Source organism: Arachis duranensis, chromosome 3, assembly GCF_000817695.3.
Source record: "Arachis duranensis cultivar V14167 chromosome 3, aradu.V14167.gnm2.J7QH, whole genome shotgun sequence".
In the NCBI taxonomy this organism is placed as follows: domain Eukaryota; kingdom Viridiplantae; phylum Streptophyta; class Magnoliopsida; order Fabales; family Fabaceae; genus Arachis; species Arachis duranensis.
Window position 1 is genome coordinate 33,089,432 of NC_029774.3, and position 19,137 is coordinate 33,108,568.

Below are 19,137 nucleotides of genomic sequence, written 5' to 3' on the forward strand. Positions count from 1 at the left end.
AGGTCGGTATAGTCGGTGCACATTCGCCACTTCCCATTTGACTTTTTCACCAAGACGACGTTTGCTAGCCATAGTGGGTATTTGACTTCCCTTATGAACCCGGCCTCTAGTAGCGCCTGTACTTGTTCTTCTACAACTTGAGCTCGTTCTGGTCCGAGTTTTCTTCGTCTTTGTTGTACCGGCCGGGATCCCGGGTAGATTGCCAATTTGTAGCTCATTAGTTCGGGATCAATGCCTGGCATGTCGGCAGCTTTCCATGCAAAGAGATCAACATTATCTCGTAGGAACCGTATTAGTGATTCCTTTGTGTCTCCTTTCAGGATCGTGCCAATATTAGTTGTTTTATCCGAGGTGTCTCCGATCTGGACTCTTTCTACTTCTCCTTCGGGTCATGGTCGGAATTCTTCTCGCCTCTGAACTCCACCGAGCTCGATTGTGTGGAACTCTCCTCCTTCACCTCGGAGGTTTAGGCTTTCGTTATAACAGCGCCGTGCCATCTTTTGATCTGCCTTTATTGTAGCTATCCCTTCCGCAGTTGGGAATTTCATACATAGATGTGGAGTTGAAACTATTACGCCGAGTTGATTTAACGTTGTCCGACCTATTAAGGCATTGTAGGCTGAGCTTACGTCGAGCACGATGTAGTCGATCTTGAGTGTTCTGGATTGGTTCCCCTTCCCAAAGGTTGTATGCAGCGATACGTATCCCAGCGGTTGAACTGGGGCATCCCCTAGTCCAAACAGGTTGTTCGGGTATGCTCTTAGCTCTTTTTCTTCTAGGCCGAGTTTGTCGAAGGCAGTTTTGAATAAGATGTCGGCAGAGCTTCCCTGGTCAATTAGTGTACGGTGAAGGTTGGCGTTTGCCAGTATGATCGTAATGACCATGGGGTCGTCATGTCCCGAGATGATTCTGGATGCATCTTTCTTGGTAAACGTGATTGCTGGGATGTCTGGGGTTTCCTTTTTTCCTTCGACGTGGTACACCTCTTTGAGGTGTCGCTTGCGAGATGATTTGGAGATTCCTCCTCCAGCAAATCCGTCGTGTATTACGTGAACGTGTCTTTCCGGTGTGCGAGGTGATCGCTCAGATCGTCCAACATCCTCATCCCTTCTTCTTTTTCTTGGTTCGTCATTCCGATTAGCCAAAAACCGATCTAGTTTTCCTTCTCTTACTAGTTTTTCTATGACGTTTTTCAAATCGAAGCATTCATTGGTGGAATGCCCTCGAAGTCGGTGATATTCACAGTATTCATTCCGATTTCCTCCTCCTCTTTTGCCTTTAAGTGGCCGAGCTGGAGGGATTTTCTCTGTATGGCAGACTTCTTTGTAAACATCTACCAAGGATACCCTAAGAAGAGTATAGTTATGATACTTTTTGATTTTCTCTCCAGAGCGATCCTCCTTTTTCTTGGATTCTTTATCCCGGTAGGCAGAACCGAACCTTGAAGCTTCGCCAAGTCGAGAATTTTCCTCCATGTTGATGTATTTCTGTGCTCGTTCTTGTACTTCGTCTAAGGATGTCGGGTATCTCTTTGATATAGATTGGCTAAATGGTCCTTCTCGTAGGCCATTTATGAGGCCCATAATGGCAGCTTCTGTTGGAAGACTTTGTATGTCCATGCATGTTTTGTTGAATCTTTCCATGTTGTTGCGAAGGCTCTCCCAATCTCCTTGCTTGATCCCTAGTAGGCTAGGTGCGTGTTTGGCTTTGTCCTTTTGTATGGAGAATCGGGCCAGGAACTTCTTGGCCAGGTCGTCGAAACTCGAGATGGATTTTGGAGGTAGGTTGTTGAACCATTTAATGGCTGTCTTGGTGAGAGTTGTTGGAAAGGCTTTGCAGCGAACTACATCTGAGGCATCAGTGAGGTACATTCTACTTCTGAAGTTGCTGAGATGATGGTTGGGGTCCGAGGTGCCGTCATATAGAGTCATATCTAGAAGCTTGAAATCTTTCGGAATTTTGGTTTTCATAATTTCTCTAGTGAATAGATCTTGATCTTTCTGAGAGCTTTCCTCTGTGGATGGTCGAGTAGCTTTAGTTTTGAGATCAGCTTCGAGTTTTATAAGCTTATCTTCTAATTCTCGGCGCCACCTTATCTCCCGGCGTAGATCTTCTTCTTTTTCACGTCGATGTTGGGCTTCTTTCTCAAGTTGCTCCAATCGATTTTGAAGTGCTTCTATTACTCCTGGATTCGATGAATTTTTGTCTTCGTTGGTTTCTGGAGTATTTTTGAGTATCGTGTTCGCGTTTTTATGCGGCGTTCTGTCTTCCAAACCTGAATCATGGTCGTTGTCATGGTCATCCGCCATGTTAATGGGATGACTTCCAGGTTCCCCGGCAACAGCGCCAATGTTCCGAGGGTTACCTGAAAACTGTAGGTCGATCTCGGATGAGATCTTCTGTACTGGTCGGAGCTGTTGTGTCCGACTTGTTGGACTGGCTGAACTGCTGATCCTTCGTCATCGGAGGGTGGGGGGTACCTGCAAGAGACTCCAATGCTTAAGTTAGCATGGGTATTAAACAGGTTTTATGTAGAATCAGAGTATGAGTTATACCTGGGTGCTCCAGTGTATTTATAATGGTGAGATATGGCCTCCTGTAGATAAGATAAGTTAGTTATCTTATCTTATCTTTATCTTATCTTTGAGTGAGGTCATCTTTAAGGGAACCGCCTTTATCTCTATGGGCTTGGGCTGCCCTTGGATTTTGGGACGTGTCTCTCTTATTTGGGCCCTTTGCTTGGGCTTTCCTGTGACTTGTCCGAGCTCTTTGAGAAGAGGTCGGGTTGTCCTGACCTGAAGAGGTCGGTCGCTTTGTCTGTAGAACATCCCGGATCGGACAGCTCGATCCAGGGTATGAACAGATAGGATTTTTAAAATTGAAAATTTGACTTGACTCATAAGAGATAGCTAAATTTTAAAAATTTCTGACTAAGTCAACTCAAATTTTCGAAATTTATGAGAGAAAAAAGAAGAAGATATTTTTTTATTTTTGAATTTCTAATGATGAGAGAGAAAAACATAAAAATGACCCAAAACATGAAAATTTTGGATCAAAACACATGATGCATGCAAGAGCACTATGAATGTCGAGATGAACACCAAGAACACTTTGAAGATCAAGATGAACATCAAGACTTATTTTTGAAAAAGTTTCAAGAAAAGAAAATATGCAAGACACCAAACTTAGACATTTTTCATGCTTAGACATTATGAATACAAGAATGCATATGAAAAACAACAAAAGACACAAAACAAGAAAATTTAAAGATCAAACAAGAAGACTTGTCAAGAACAACTTGAAGATCATGAAGAACACCATGCATGAGTTTTCGAAAAAAAATGCAAAAGTTTTTTAAAACATGCAATTGACACCAAACTTAAAAATTGACACTAGACTCAAACAAGAAACACCAAATAGTTCTTATTTTATGATTTTGTAATTTTTTTGTATTTTTTCGAAAATAATTTTTAGAAAAAATGAAAAAAAAAGAAGAAAAAAATTTTTGAAAAGATTTTTCAAAACTTCTTGAAAATAAAATTACCTAATCTGAGCAACAAGATGAACCGTCAGTTGTCCAAACTCAAACAATCCCCGGCAACGGCGCCAAAAACTTGGTGTAAGAAATTGTGATCTCTAACAATGGCATTCAACTTGGTATGCGCATCTACTAACTCAGCACTTTCTTTACAACTTCGCACAACTAACCAGCAAATGCACTGTGTCATCCAAATAATAAACCATACGTGAGTAAGGGTCGATCCCACGGAGATTGTTGGTATGAAGCAAGCTATGGTCATCTTGTAGATCTCAGTTAGGCTTATTCAAATGATTATGGAGTTTTTGAAAGTAATAATAAATAAAACATAAAATAAAGATAGAAATACTTATGTAAATCATTGGTGGAAATTCAGATAAGTGTATGGAGATGCTTTGTCCCTATTGAATCTCTGCAACATACTACTTTCTTACTTTCAATCCTTCATACTCCTTTCCATGGCAAGCTGTATGTAGGGCATCACCGTTGTCAATGGCTACTTCCCATCCTCTCAGTGAAACAGGTCCAAATGCTCTTGTCACAGCACGGCTAATCATCTGTCGGTTTTCGATCATGTCGGAATAGAATCCATTGATTCTTTTGCGTTTGTCATCACGCCCAACAATCGCGAGTTTGAAACTCGTCACAGTCATTCAATCCCTGAATCCTACTCGGAATACCACAGACAAGGTTTAGACTTTCCGGATTCTCAAGAATGGCCGCCAATAATTCTAGCTTATACCACGAAGATTCTAATCAAGGAATCCAAGAGATATGCACTCGTTCTAAGGTAGAACGGAAGTGGTTGTCAATCACGCGTTCATAAGGATGGATGATGATGAGTGTCACGGATCATCACATCCATCAGGTTGAAGTGCAACAGATATCTTGGAACAAGAATAAGCTGAACTGAATAGAAAATAGTAGTAATTGCATTAAAACTCGAGGTACAGCAGAGCTCCACACTCATAAGCTATGGTGTGTAGAAACTCCACCGTTGAAAATACATAAGTGATGAAGGTCCAGGCATGGCCGAATGGCCAGCCCCCCTGAATGATCAAAAGACCGAATGGTCAAGAGACTATACTGTCAAAGACACCTAGTACAATAGTAGAAAGTTCTATTTATACTAAAACTAGTTACTAGGGTTTACAGAAATAAGTAATTGATGCAGAAATCCACTTCCGGGGCCCACTTGGTGTGTGCTTGGGCTGAGCTTGAGCTTTACACGTGCAGAGGCTTCTCTTGGAGTTAAACACCAAGTTGTAACGTGTTTTTGGCGTTTAACTCTGGTTTATGACGTGTTTCTGGCGTTTGACTCCAGAATGCAACATGGAACTGGCGTTGAATGCCAGTTTACATCGTCTAATATCGAATAAAGTATAAACTATTATATATTTCTGGAAAGATCTGGATGTCTACTTTCCAACGCCATTGAGAGCGCGCCATTTGGAGTTTTGTAGCTCTAGAAAATCTATTTCGAGTGCAGGGAGGTCAGAATCCAACAGCATCAGCAGTCCTTTGTCAGCCTCCTTATCAGAGTTTTGCTCAGGTCCCTCAATTTCAGTCAGAAAATACCTGAAATCACAGAAAAACACATAAACTCATAGTATTGTCCAGAAATATAAATTTTACATAAAAACTAATGAAAACATCCCTAAATGTAGCTAGATTAAGGAGAATTTAAATTGGTTATCAAATTTCCATGTAAAACACCCAAAGTAAAGAAAACATAACCAAAAAAAGCATCAAAGAGGAATATAGTTTGAAGCTAGAAATTGAAAGCAACCACTATGTTCAAGGAATACGTATGAACCATTACATAAATCAAAATATTTCAGTGTGTATACCTGTTCTTTTCACTAACTTTTCCTTAAGATACTAAACTAACTGAAAACCTAAAATTAGAACCCAAAACCCTAAAAAATTCATAGAACCAATTGAAAATTGATACATACATTCTCTACCTCAATTAGCCATTGCAGTTCATCTTTACTGTCAAAACCATAAACACCTTTGAACTAAAAAGAGAGCGAGTTAGAGAGCAAGAAAGAGAGGATACAAAATAGAGAATGCTTACCTGGTGACAGAGGATATGACGATGGTGATGAACGGCGATGGTGAAGAGATGAGCAGTGACGCAATGGCTTGGAGATGGTGCAGTAGCTTAGCAGCAAGCTCCAGTCGACAGCAGCGCGGCGACAGAGCACGACGGCGGTGAGACATCCCTTTGAGCTCCTCGGCAGTGGTACAGTAGCCCGACGTGGCAGAACGGCGATGGCAACAAGCCTTAGCAGCAGCGGTGGAGCTTCAGTGCGACGGAGCACTCCCTTTTTCTCTCCTTCATCGCGTTTTCTCTCTTCCTCGAGCTCTCTCTCTCACTGGCGCTCGATGACGGCAGCGGCGGAGCCCTAGCCGTCGTCATCCTCTCCTTCCTTCCCTCTCCTCTCTTCTTCTCTTCTTCTTCCCGTTCTCCCCCTTTCTGATTTCTTCCCTCTTTCATGTGCATGTTGAGTGAGGGAGGATGAGGGTGTGTGTTACGTGAGTGATGATGAGGGTAAATAAAATTTTATTAAGTGTTTATTTTGTTTGTTTATGGGTTAATACTTAATACTCAAAATCGTCTCTGATCTTTATTTTCGTTTCTGAATGATTTTTTTAATCAAATTAGTTCCTACATGAATTTTTTTAAATCACGTTCGTCATTCCGTTAACCTCGTGATACCGCCGTTAAAAATTTGTTGACATGGAATGTGAACGGGCAATACGAATAACACCTAACATAGTATGTGTGTTACTAACGAGATATGTTTAGGGTATTGTATCAATTTAGTCCCTAAATCTCAAATAAATAAACATAATTCCCATCCTCCCAGGAACATGATTGCCTTGTTTGAGCGTTGTCACAAATCCAACAGCTGTTGAGGGAGGAGGAAGTCGATCTCGGTGCCATGATGGGGAGCGGAAGTGGAAGGCCTGGTGGTGGGTTGCTGTCGCACTCACACGATAGTTATACTTCGAGCTCGTCCAAGCGAAGAAGAAGACAAAACCATGAGGAAACCTATTTCTGTGGTTTAAAAACTTTGATTAAGAAATCAAAGACATCATAGTATCCAGATAGATTATTTCATGCTTGTCCAAGATATCGGGTGAGTTTAATTTTGCATGAATGATAACATCATCTTGGCTTTCACTCTTTATGTGGGGTTAACAATTTTGTTCAATGTTTCTAGAAAGGGAGTCTTTGCAATTTTTTTAAATGGGTCAAAAAAATGAAAATGTAGCTATTACAGAAGGTTCAGGGAGAGTCCCAGAAAACGAAGGAGAACTGGACATTGATTATGAAGATTGGAAGGTTAAATTAGCATGGAGAATAGGTAGTTTAGAATCAGAAGTCAGAGTACATAGAATGTTAATGTGTTTCATGTTTACTAGTCTGATACTAGTCATGTTAGTAGGAGCTTTACTTTGCATGTCATATATGTACAAGAAAGAGTGAGTGAATGTGATATGGTGGTGTGATTTAGGGAGCTGGTTTTTTTGTTTCCAGTATCATGGCTAAACTATTGTAATCTGAAACTAGACGTTATAAATGGCAACTTGGATTTTGAGTACATCTGTGAATGAAATATATTTATATTTATGCATCACTCACACTGTCATATGTAAAGAAGTAAATGGCAAACCAGAGACATAAAAAGATAATAAAGTTCCTTAAACTTTATGCTGCACATAGTCCATTTTCTTGGGATGAGGATTGGGTCCAACAGAGTTGGGAGTGGCTTTGGCTTTATTTTTGGAAGTTGGATGCAGAGGGTTGGTTGTCAATGGTTGTGAGTGGCTCTTTATGGGCTGGGATGCAATTTTCGTTGCTTGCATTACAGGCTCTATGCTGGGCAGCTTCAACAAAGAGGCATTCGTTGGCAAAATTACTTCATCATCCTCACTCATGCATTCTACGACGTGTGGCTCTGAAACTCCATGTTCAAAGAATATGTTCATGACATTGTGATTCCTTCTACAAGTCTTACACATTTTAATCAGATCTTTATCAGTCTCCAACTTTCTCAGCCCACTCTCAAGTGACAGCTAAGGAACTTTCTACCAACATATGTCTCCCCCAGCAAATCCCAGTTCCTTATAGTATCCTTTCACAAAAAACACATCAAGCGTATCCCCATCAACCCCAATCAAGACTTCTGTATTATCTGGTTCGTAGATTCTACCTCCTTTCTCATCATTTTTAAAATTTTCACATGATGAAATATGAATGTCATCAGAGGACCCTCCATCTAATACTTACAATGCCTCCAAACCCTATTAAAATTTAAAACAGAACATGCAAAATACTAAATCATCACCAACACAGCAACTAAACCAGTGACCATTACTCCATTAACACAAACAATAGTTATCATTTTTCTAAGCTACAAAAATAGTCTTTCCTCAGTTATGCATATAACCGATCATAAACTAAACACTGGGATGAAACCCTACACGCTATGCACTAACAGATTCTTAATGATGACTCAATCATATAATGGAAAAACTAGGGGTTTACATAGCGTTACCAATTTTTTTCACAAGATACAAAAAAATTTACCTCTCACTTCAAATGCAGAAACAATGCTGTGTAGTTGCCTTCAAGTTTACCACTAAGCTCCAGAACTGATGCACGAACAATGCCCCATGACTACTCTAATGGTTGCAGACAATGGCACGGTCTTTCTCGTATTCGTCATGGTTGCTTTTAGGTCAGAGAAACAGAGAGTCACGGTGAGAATGAAGAAGAACAAGTGAGGATTTGTTCAATAGACAAAGTGTAAAATATTACACTTTACTCTCAAAATGGTGGCGTTTCACTACTAAGACTCTTAATGTGCCAAACGACGTCGTTTGGTTGGGTGGGCTTCCAGCGCACGTTCCAGGTCAACAGATTTCTAACGGCGGTGTCATGAAGTTAACGGAAGGATGAACGTGATTTAAAAAAATTCATTCAAGGACTAATTTGCTTAAAAAATCATTCAGGGCCGAAAATGGAGATCGCGTGATCTTTCAGGAACAATTTTGAGTATTAACCCATTTGTTTATATTAGTATTAGGAGACACTTTTTAACAAATAGGGTACTCTTTAAAAGCGTTCTCTTTGATGAAAAAGTGTATCTACAGATATTAAACAAATGCTACATTTTATAAGTGATTTTTTTAATATCTAAGGAGACAATTTTCAAGTGATGCCACACTTGTGTGTCTTATTCTCCTAAAAAAAGTAATTCGGAAAAAAGCGTAGCCTATTCTATGCTTTTCAAATGTAGCTTAAAAAAAGTGTGACTGAATAGGTGATTTTCTTGTAGTAATAGGCCATATAACGTTATATCTTTGGAATTTGGTCAAACTTAACTTTCATTTAGCTCGCAACTTAGTAGTTTAATTTCCTTATTTAAATTTAAGGTCATCTTCGATTCAACTTTCATCTTCTATTTAAACTTGTTTTTGTTTATCTTTATTTTAAAGAAAAATTTATGTTCCATACTTCTATATATTTGCAAATCAGAAATAGGTAACTTTCATGGAAAATGAAATTCCAAGTACACTCAACATAGTAAAATTAGAAAAATATAGTAGACTCTCTAGTAAACGAAGATGCTACGTGCAAATAATAACATTATTTTCTTCTCAGTTGAACTCTTCCAAGAGTCTTTTGTAAGTTTGTTAAGTTATGTTCTTTGTTTTGTTTGTTTTATGGTTTGGTTGTGGAAACTCATTTTGATGTATTGTTGTTGTTTTTTTTTTTTGTAATTCATACCTGTAATTCTATTCACAAATGAATGAATTGTATCTTTGAGGGGGGCAGAACTAACATTGGATTGATCCATTTGTAGCAACCACATGTTTCTCTATATCGAAAAGCTTATCTCTGATACACTTTTTTTGTCATATTATCTCTGATACACTAAGTTAATATTCCAGAGTTTTTTTTTTTGTTGTAGGCTAATTGTCCCACTGGGTCCAGTTATCAACGTGAATTAGACAGGTTGTTCACAACTTTGACTAAAACAAATAAAACAATTTGAAGGTCCAAAAGATAAAAAAATACATATATTGAATTACCAGAATTCTCCTGACCAAAAAAAAAGAAGTACCAGAATTCTCGAATTAAATTGGAGAAACTCATCGCAAGTGAATTGGAGCAACATCTTCGTGGTGGGGTGTTTGGAAGTTGTGAAATTGGAGAAATATGAAAGTCTTTTTACAGTCTTTTAACAGACCTCAAGTAGCATATGCTTATTCAAGATTATGCTAAAGTCATACATGGCTCTTTCGAAAACAAGGGAGAAATCTAACAATCTGGAACCGCATTAAGGCAAACATTAAGTGGCAACATCCTTTGGAGGAGGAGATTTTGTCAACATTGATGGGGCGGCAAAAAATGAATTTGAAAACAGGTGACTGCAGAGGCCTCATTAGGAATCACTGCGGAAGATGGGTTATGGACTTCTCCAAAAACATGGGAAAATGGAGATGGCTTAGATATTAGGCTTTAGAAAAGTTTGGTTGGAGAGTATTCTAGACCCAACCTATGGCCTAAACAGCCTACGCACCACTTTATGGGCTCCTTTAAAGTCCACACGTTCCACGTCCACAACAAAAAGGTTCACACGTTCCAAGATCAGCTCCACGCAGTTTGGTATCACCTTAATAGCTTTGAATTCATAATTCGGAAAGAACCTTCACTCTGTAACTGCCCTCGAAGAATTGAGATCTAATAACTACCCAACTAGTGCTATATAAAGAGGAGTAAAGGAGCATTGGGCTCCTCCAATACTAAATCTTACCTCTAAAATACCCGTTAACTTAGTGTTGGAGTGTCTTTGCATATTGTTATGCAGATATTTAATAAATCTGAACTGGTTTGATATCTATGATTTAAGAGTGAAAGCTACTCTTCTTTTGCGGATACCAGTTTTTTTAAAATGAACCAAAGACTCCACTTTGAACGAAATAAAGGGTACTAGAAAAACGATACGTAAACTGAAATTAAATTACTTGAATTTAAAATTACAAAAAAAATAAATTGAATGACTTCAATTTAAAAGAAGTAACAAATGCCTTCAACACATTTAAAAGACTTTGGAATGAAAATGACAATGCAGAATTTAAAGAGGAAAAGAAATAACTTTGTAAAAAATGAATAAATTGCAGAAAAAGAAATTATAAGAAATTTAAAAGGAAAATGTAAAGACACGAATCGAAAGACATAGAATGAATCTTATGGAAAAGAACTTGAGGTAGACTCAGAAATTTGCTGGTATGTGAGCATACAAGAGTACTTTCTAAAGACAAATTTCAATCCCTTGCTTCTTCTGAGCCTCCTTAATTGATAGATCAATCCAACCAATCCTATGCTACCAAATGTCACCTCTGATAAGTCCAAAAATAACTGTTTCTGCCAAGTGTAGAGCCAAGTAACTGCCCTTGTGCAATACACCATCGATCTTAACATGTTGTTTGCCAACCTCTTTTTTCGACAAGCTATGGCAGATCGAAACCCTTTTCTATAAACACGTTATCTTCGAGTTATCCGCATTTATAATTCGACTAACAGCACTTCAATATGCAAACTCTTTGATTATCAAAATTCTTTGACTAACAAATTGTCTCCTAGGATTATTATTATCATTGAAATCCTTTTTAAAGATGAAATAATTAATCTTGAATAAGATTTATCTTAAGTTCTGGATAAACAAAACTAGAAGAGAGAAAGTCAATACATTCTAACTATGTCTGGCTGCATTATATTCACATATTCCAGCCCATTTATCACTAATTTGTATAGAGAGCACTTATTATTAGCTGCCCAATTATATTAAGTCTAAGGTGGCTTATCATTGGTGTTGGCATCGGATGTATTTATCATATCTTTTTTCTTTAGCAAGTCTTTGACATATTTTGTTTACTTCAGAATTAAGGAGCCAACAAGTTTTCTGTCCACTTCAATTCCATAAAAGAAGCTCATGTTTTCCAAGTGTTTAAAAGTGAACACATCATTAAGTTAGGAAATAAGGTTATTAACCTCAACTAGGTCAGTTCTAATCATTAGAATGTCATCAACATAAGCTAGAAGATAGATGGTGGAGGTATCACATTGTCTAACAAACAAGCAAGGTCTTAGGTGCTACTTTCAAATCCAAAACTCCTTAATGTGCCACTTAACTTTAGAAACCAAGCAAACAGTGCTTGCTTTAAATCATACAATACTTTCTCTAGCGTGTAAATTAGACTTGTTCCAAGCGTGTACCCTTTGAGTTATATCACATATACCTTCTCAGGTAGATCACCATATAAAAAAGTATTGTTGAAGTCAAACTGTTTGACCTTCTTTTGAAAATGCTTCTGTATTTATTGGAAAGAGTTTTTCATTTATGAGAAGCACCAGATTCCGAATCCTTAGAAGAGGCAGAAAATTTGGGAACATGAGAAACCTGGGAAAAAGAAGTCTATAGTTGAGATTGAGGAAGGGGTGAAAGAGGTGTCCCCACTTAAGAAGAGGTCGGGTCAGAATCTAAAGGTGGAGTCAGGATGGCCACCGATTTCTCTACTTTGAGCTGCTTGGCCTAACGAGTAGCTATGCGCTTCTTGGCCAACTTGAGTTTTCTTTTTATAGGTATTCGAGCTGTTAACCATCACCTCTCTGAAAGAAGAAACAATCAGCAAAGACATTATACACATGTATCTATTACTATCTACACAAGTAATAAAGTTATCTATCTAACTCGGTTTGGCTATGAGGAATTTCTTGGTATTGAGGTTGGAAGCTTGTCCCTGAAAATTCTTGAAAAATATTCACGATCATTTACTCTTCTTCATCAACATCCTTAAGCTCGTATTTGATGATTGTTGACTCTTCCTCCCAATACAGACAAAACATGTATTCGTATTTCTCATTAAAATAAAAAATTTTGGTGACCCTCTCGAAGTTGGAACTAAAAGTAATAATTTTTGAAGTCATGAAAAGACTATTCAAAAATAGAAAACAGCTTCCTACCCTGAACAACTCAAAGAGAAGTTCATTGTTGTTTCTTAGAGCTAAAAGATTTTGTCAAATGAAAGAAATAGAAGAAAATCTTAAGAGAAAGAGGGAGATCAAGTGTACCACTAACAAGTTGGTGGATTTTCATGAAACCCCCAAGAGTTCGGGTGAATTTGAGTAGGAGTGACTCGGCAAGTCAATAGAACATCTTGCTCGAAGTCGGTAAAAAAATTTGTTACACTAATTCTAAGAAAAAGGCATTCCTACATAAAGACAAAGTGTAGGTCCAATTTATTAAGGGGAGAATAATAAATTCTCTCTTTAGAATCATAGGCAACTAACACAATTTTTCTCATCCTCTCTATTCATATAGATAGGATGAACAAGTCAAAACATCTCTAAAGTTTTTCCATCCATTACAGAAATAACTCCTAATACAGTACTATTTACCTAGTACAAATCCTTAAAAATTCTACAAGGCACTATGTTTACTACAAAATAAGACAGAAGTCAGTATACCTACAAAAGAAAAATAACTACATATGTGAAATTAAATAATTCGGTTACAACATAAAACAAATCGGCATTTTCTCCAACAAATGAATCAAAAAATCTTCATCATTTTTTATGATACCAGAGGCCAAGAAAGTGGCCAGAAACACAAAATTACTAGTGGCTCTCTCATCAGAAATGATAACAGCACCACTCAGGGGCAAGAAATACCCAATATACATAGTAACAAAGATTCAAGCAAAAGGCATCACTTCTTAGATATAATCCACCATAAATTTCTCCAGAACATAACCCTCTCAAGAGCATTTCTTAAAAACCAAAAGCAAACCAGAAAACAATCTTTATAAGACAAAATTTGCAATGATTACGAGCATGCAAAAAAATCATAAAAACAAGAATAAAGGAATGCTCAGAATGGTAAAGAGAAGGAAGAAAAAACCAACCTTAAATTATAAGTAGCAAAGAAACAGTAAATGCGTTTGAAAACTTTAGAAGCACCAATAAAAGTAACAGAAGAAGAAAGTTTGGAGGCGAAGATGACAAGGTGTGATAGACACAATATGGAGAAGAAGAAGAAGAGTTTTAACTGAAAAAGAAAAAAAATTTCATAACAAAGGAAATGAAAAGTTGGAAAGAGAAGACAAAAGCCAAATATATGTGTAAGCAATGGAAAAAAGATAATTTTATTATGTTTTTAATGTTATGCACGATTATCAAGAAAACTAAAAAGGTATGCAAATAGTTATAGAAAGATAAAGTGACGGTTCGAAAAAGCTCGTCGAGTTGATCGACTATATTCCTTTGAATCACACCGAAAGAACCAACTTCTTCAACATAAAAAAATTATTCTATCCAACTTCTCCAATAAAATGAAAGCTATAGCTCGGTGAACTCCTTTGGTCGGTGCTTAAGTTTGCTAAACTCAATCATGAGTAGGGATACTATTCATACAATGGCTTAGTAACTAAAGCCATAACTCGAAAGGGCTGGTCCATCCTAAATGGATCTCAAGGTTGTCCATATCCAAAAAGATCTATTTCAAAATTACATGGGTTAAACTACTCGACCTACTCAGACATGGCAAGTAAGACCTTGCCTTCTACTACTTCAGATACCATCAACAATTCATCCTCTATCTTAACGTGGGTAACTTCCCAAATATTAAGGAAGAAACTAACCACTATTACTAATCGAGAAATTCAAAAGTGATGACCAAGTCATCACCTCCTATAAGTACCCGATCAAATTTAGGTATTTTTCAATCACAATTCACTTAAATATACCTAAAATTCTTTCTAACTTAAACATCAGAATCCCTTACAAGTACCTCACCATCATCTAAAAAAGGATGTCAGATAGATTCATTGCTTCGATAAACAAGTTAGAACCCTTCATCCAAGAGTCTGGACCTCACGTCTGGGTCCATATCATCTTGGTTTCAGGTATCACCTCATAACAATATCTATATGTAATAATTAACAATCATGCTAGGTATACACAAAAAATTAGCCATTAAATAATTCACTCGTATAGAATACAAGTTGAAAATATAAAATACACACACATATCTATATATATATATATACACACACAAATACGTATTGACTAATTTGGTAGTTAATTTTAGTACGTACATACTATTTTTGAACAATTAATCACATTTTTTCGCTATATGAGAGCGATAGGAAGGAATAGCCTTAATCATTTCATATTTAAATTATGTGTTATCAGTTGGATAAAGGGTAAACTACCAAAATAGCTGAAAAAGAATAACCTTTAAAATGCACACGACAAATAAACATCTGAATGTTTTGAAAATGTAACAAACATGACCAACAAATATTATATTATTTATAAGTGATAAAAAAAATTTATATTTCAAGTGACTTATATCCAAATTTTTATGACATTTGAATAACTATTTAGAAGTTACATACAAAAATTGAAACAAAATTTGTTCTTTAGAATTTTTATATTTCTCCAAAAAACTTGGTCATTTTCAGTAATTTTTTTTAAAAAATTCAATTGACATAAAATTATCAAATTTTATGGATAAAAAATCTTATTTTTCTAATAATTTTTGCAAAAAAAATTGCTTCAAAATCTTTTTTCTAATTTCCTTTTAGAATACATATTCAACATCTAGCTATTTTGTCGCATTTTTTATTTTTTGAGAATTATTTTTCGTTCGTTTCTTTTGATAAGATTATTTTTGTCAGTGATGTAAATTTTTTAATACTATTTTGTAGTTTATTCATTGGATAACTTTTTTTTTTGTTTTTTCACAGTATTCCTTATCCCAGCAGACAAAGAACTAATCCGTCACAAATTTGAGCTCTATTTAAGGGTACTAGCTAATGAGTTGTTACATGGATAAGGTGGGATTCAAAACTCTAATATTTGTTTAAACAGACTAGTGAATTAACCAATTACCACTAGACCAACTTAAGTTAGTTTTGGATAAACTTAGGCTTGGTTTGGTAAAGGTTTTACTTTTCAAAAATAGCTTATAAAAGTTAACTTTTAAAAAATTATTTTTTAGATGTTATAGTATCTATGTTTGGTAAATCAAATTAAAAATAACTTTCAACAAGCACAAACAACAACAAATACATTTGGTAAAATAGTTTTTAAAATTTAAAAGTATCATAATAGACATAAATCTATTATATATCTCTAATTTTACAATCAAAATGTGTGACATGTCACTTTCTCATTACAATTAGAATCAAATATTTCCCTCCAAAATTAAAGAATTCTCCTCTCCTCCTTACTAATTTTATAACCAAAATGTGTCACATGTCACTCTCTCATTGTAATTGAAATTAAATATTTTCCTCCAAAATTAAAGAATTCTTTCCCACTCCTTACTAATTTTACAACCAAAATGTGTCACATGTCACTCACTCATTACAATTGAAATCAAATATTTCTCTCCAAAATTAAAGAGTTCTCTCATCTTCCCTCTTTCTTTCTCTATTTCTCTCATTCTTTCAACCAATCTATCTATTTTATATATCATTATCAATATCAATGACTAATTACTAATTTGACAATCAAAATGTGAAACATGACATTCTTTAATTGCATTAAAGTTAGAATTGAAATTGAAATATACCTATATTATGTATCATATATTACTATCTAATTTAATAATCAAATATGTCATACATGACACTCTCTTATTAAAATTGAGAGAAAATATTTTTTTTTCAAAATTAATAAACTCCCTTCCTAAATTCTCTCATCTACCTTTTTCTATTTTTCTATTTTTCTCTACTATTTTTACCCATATATAATTTATATTTTATATGAGCAATTTGACAAATCAAAATATGTCATCCGATATTTTTTTACAATTAAAATAACATTTTTCTTCTAAAATTAACAAACTCTCACTCTCACTCTCATTCTTCATATTTATATTTATATTTCTCTCTCTTTTCTCTTATTCTCTATTTTTTTATCTTTCTCTTCTACAGAAAATAAAAATAACAAAATAATATAACTTAAATAAAAAATATTATTATTGTTATTATATACATAGTTTTTTAGTTTTTTTTTATTTTGTTTAAATTTTCACCGTTTATCTTTCTAATCTATATTTTCATTTCTCTTCTTTCAAATATTTATTACATATAATTTAGAGAGAATATTAATATTATAATTAAAAGTTAGAATCAAGATTCAATTGTTTTAAAAAATTAATTTTGAGTTAATTTTATAATTAATGCAACAGACTTAACAATTAACACCTAATTAAATATAAAAGTATACAAGTTAAATTATTTTAAATTTTAGATAACGAATATTAAAATTAATTATTAATAAAAAATTAGACTTTTTTCATATAAAAATAATAACTAAAAATCTTATTATTCAATTTTTTATCTACAGATACCTTGGTCTTCTTAGTTAGAGACTTTTGTTAACTTACAATTTTTTTTTGTAAAAGTAGTTTGATTTTATAAATCTTTTGTGTCATGCATAATCTATACTGTCAGAACAAAATAAACCGTAATTTTAAAAAATTTATATTTCCGTAATATTATTAAGGGTAAAAATACTAGTATAAAAACTAAATTTAAAAATTAATTCAGGTACGAAGTTATATTAAACTTTTTAGTTTTAATAAATATAAGTCATCTTTAAAAAATTCTACTTTAAGTACTTTCAAAAATACTCTTATTTTTTAAAAATTATAATTACAAACACATAATTTTTTTAATTTATCAAACATAAAATAAAAAATTTATACTTTTAAAAAAATATAAATACATCTTCAAAATATTTTATCAAACCTTATTATATCCGATCAATAAGTCTTTTTTTTTTCTTCCTTCTCTTTCAAATAAAGAAGATATTTGAGCTTTCCAAGTGTTTTTTCCCATGCAAAAATATTGGATATGCATGCACCATAACTTCAAAGCGACTTTTTATCTCATTATTACCTATGTAACTAAGCAACAATTCTACGCCTTGGCCTCGTTGCTATAACCCAAAGCCCAAAGCAACATGGCCTTTATTTTCATCTTTGAGAAAGTAAAAAAGAAATGGCTCCACTTTTGATATCATTGCTACTGCTTTAGGGAAGAATTAGACAAACTAATACATGCACCAATTAAAGTTCTCATAAATATCACTCGTGTCCCCACACCTAAACCTACACGCACTATAGTACTTCTGGTTCTGGCACAATCAGATGTAGTAATGCATTCTAATCTGGCTTCCTTATCCAAATGGATACTCTTTTCTAAGTTTGCTAAGAATGCGCTTATAAAGCTATATATTTTAATTTAAAGTCCAATTAAAGAACCAACTAATTATGAGTTAATATCATTTTTTTTAATTTTACGTTTAACTCACATTAACATCTAAATAAACATTTGATACCACATGTAACAAATAAAATATAAAAAATCCACTAAAAAAATCCAAAAGTAGAATAGAATATCCAAAACTTTTCTCCGATACGATTTCCAACTTAATTCGGTTTCTTCCATTGTTTTCTTATTTTTCAGTTTTTTTTTTTTTTTGCCATCTTTGTTCTTTACCTTTAACTTTTCTTTTTCAGTGTGAAAACACGTTTTTTATGGTCACGAAGCTTGGAAATAGACGTTGATGGTGACGGAAGTTAGATGGGTTGACTTAAACAAACATAATATTTAGTATTGTTGCTGTTAAAATCAATAGTGGTTTTATTATAAGGCATAAGCCATGAAAAACAAATGAGTAATATTTGTTTGGAATTGAAATCAGGTACGTCTAGGTAAAAGAAAAGATAAGTAGAAAGAAATCATTTAAAAAAAATAAAAAGTTAATTCAAATTGGTTATAAAAAAATATTTTTAATCTCTTTTATTTTTGTTTTTAATATATTATAAATATAACTATTTATGTTATTTCTTTCTACATTTTAAATTTTTAGGATAAGAGATTTTATAAGAAAGCAAAAACTCGATTTTATTTTTAAAAATAATTAATTATAGACAACAAAATAATATTTTTATAGTAAGATCCAACTAGTTTTAATTTTTTATGATTATTTTCTTTCAAAAAATAAGGCATGAGTAATAAGTCTTACAATGCAAGATATTATTTTCTGTTTTTGGAACATTACATTATTGTAATGTAAAATTAATAACGAAAAGGAATACAGACTGTGATGTATGTTTCAAATCAAGACTTAAATGTGTGGAACAATACAACAATACTATACTAGCTAGTTGGAGCGTCAAAATAGAATTGTAACATGTAAGTTATTCTTGAATTCGGTAATACGATAGGTTAAGTGCTTCTCTGTCTTTCTACCTATTTTATCTGTATAAAAATTAATACACAAATTTTACCACAACTAATAATTAATATTTTATTATTATTTTATTGTCACGTAAATTTTTTTAACTTATAATTTTTACAGATTTTTAATTTTTTTTTAATTATCGCTCTTAATTCAATCGCATCCACTAGTATTATCTTCTAACTAATATTAATAATAAATAACCTCCATTAACATCATCTTTCAAATAGTGAATTTAATATCATTATTAAGTTAT